Below are 2,357 nucleotides of genomic sequence, written 5' to 3'. Positions count from 1 at the left end.
TTTTTTTTGTTAGTTTATTCCTGTACACCACCACAGGGGCTGCTTTTTTATAGATTTGTAATGCTTGTGCTCTAGTCTGGGCAGTGTGTTGAGCTGTGGAGTAACTTCCAGTGGTTCTTGAGTGCATAGAGAATGTTCTATGTTCTGTGCCGTGCAGACCTGGCGGAGCAAGGGAATGCAAAGTAACGTGGGTACAGTTTGTTATTTGTGCCACAGTGTTAGTGCAGCTGTATTAATGGGAGCTCAAACTGGACTTTAAAGTGAAACTTAAAAGTTCGCTTAAACGAGGAACCTGGCACAGCCAGCGGATGGGACTTCCTCGAAGTAGAGACTTTAACTCTGTTTCCTTGTTTGCTTGTAAGCTGAGCCACAGCCTTGCGTTGCCTCAGCGCTTGTGGGGGCAGTGCTGCAGAGCAGAGCTTGGCTCCCGCACAGCGCTGGCCCCAGCCCGGCCCCGCAGGCTGACACGTGTCTGTGTCTCGTCCAGTGTGAGCTACGGTCAGTGTTTACTTACCTGTGACCTGCAGGAGCAGTTCCTACGCCTGTGTGCGGCGCCCACGGGAACTGCTGCCACAGAGGGCAGTTCCTGCAGGTGCTGTCTCAGAGCTAAATGTCTTGGCCATTTTATTTGCATCATCCAAAGCAATCGGGCCACAGGAACTGAAGACCAGATTGCATTGAATCACGTTGTGTGTGATCATTATAAGCTAAAAACCCCCAAACATTGTAAAGGTTTTTTTGGTTTTAATTTTTTTTTACATTTGTAGAACTAAAATGCTGTACATTTAAAAATTAAAAGAAACTTGCTAGGCTGAGGCTTTGTATTGCAAATTTTTCCAACTCAGAAACTCCTTCCTAAACCATTCCTATTGGAAAGCAGGGAGTGCACTGACAGCAGTGGACCCAGGTTCTCCCTACCTTCATCTGCTGCACTTGACTTTTCTCCTTGGATGGGACTAGAGCCTGCTCTTGGGACTCTTCTGCAGCAGTCACTTGTGGCTAATGCTGTGTTTTATAGGAACCTGGATTAAGGCACTTTGGCACAGGGAGCTGTGCCGTGCTGTTAAACACCCTGATCCCCTCTTGGGCCTGTGTAAGAGAAGTGTCTCCTCTCCCAGACCTTGCTGCAGTCACAGCCTCCTGGTGGGACACTCCATGGCACCGTGTGGATTCTGGGTAAGCTGACGTCAGCTCTGCATAAAAGTGGGGCTTTGCCTGACTACTACAGTCCCTTGCTTTTCCTGTTGTCTCCTCTGTGCCTGATGCAGCAAAGGCAGAAGACAGCTGAAACAGTGTTGTTGTTTCTCCTCAGAACTGCCCCCTCATTGCCCCAGCCTTTTAACCTTGCTGCCGTTCTGCACGCAGAGCTGCTCAGGGCAGGGAGGGCTGCGCTCACCATCTTCCACTCCTGGTTTCAGAGCCTGATTCCCCAAGGAACAAATAGGACCTTGTGATCCATCAGTCTTGCTTTCAGGATTAAGATCTGAAAGAATTTCTGCAAAATTTTTTGGGAATATTGGCCTGCAAGACAGCTAAAGTGCACCTTTTAATTCTTATAAAAGGCTCTGTAGGAGAGCTGAATGGGAAGCAGCCTGGAGCCATAGAAGCAATCCATCCTGTGAATTTTGTGTTTGGGATTTTTCCTATTCTAAAAGAACAGTGTGTGTGATTTGGCAGAAGCTCATGAAGCTGTTTTTCCAGCCCCCATCAGTGTGCTGACTGTTTTATTTAGACTGTCACAGTGAAGCTGCTGACCCAACAGTTCAGGGAGATCTTTTAATGGCTTTCTTGATGGCTTTTTCTGAAATAAAGTCTATTTGCTGGAAAATCACAGTCTGTATTAGAAAAGTCAGGAATATCGTAGCATCTGGTGCTGGTTTAGGTTATGTTGGAAAAGCAGGGGTTTTATCCCTACCAAATTTTAGATTTCTTTATAATCAGTTCTGGTCTTAAAAGAACCCTGAACATAAAAATGTAGCAGTTAAGAGGATGGCACATGAAACATTTGTTTAGCAATTCAAGAACAGTTCATCTTTTCCCATCTCCCCTGCCCAGAGAAAAGAATGGTTCGGGGCTGACACTCATGAGCTGGCACATGGGAGATGCTGACAGAATCCCTGTGAGGGCTGTTAGAGAATGCAAATAAATTCTCCGGGGCTGTGGTACTTTAAAAAGAAATCCATGTGTCTTTCAGCCATTTACCCTAACGCTGGGCAGGGCACGGGAGTGTCCCCTGATGTCCCGGGATGGGCTGTGGGGCACCAGAGCTCCCCCTGCGCTGCAGGGGAACAAGGAGGAGAACTGGGACTGGAGACTTTTGCTGCCTCTTGAGAACTGCCCGAGTCCAACAAGCCTGA

The sequence above is a fragment of the Zonotrichia albicollis genome, chromosome 17 (assembly GCF_047830755.1).
Source record: "Zonotrichia albicollis isolate bZonAlb1 chromosome 17, bZonAlb1.hap1, whole genome shotgun sequence".
Lineage (NCBI taxonomy): Eukaryota > Metazoa > Chordata > Aves > Passeriformes > Passerellidae > Zonotrichia > Zonotrichia albicollis.
Note: the sequence above shows the minus strand (reverse complement) of the source record.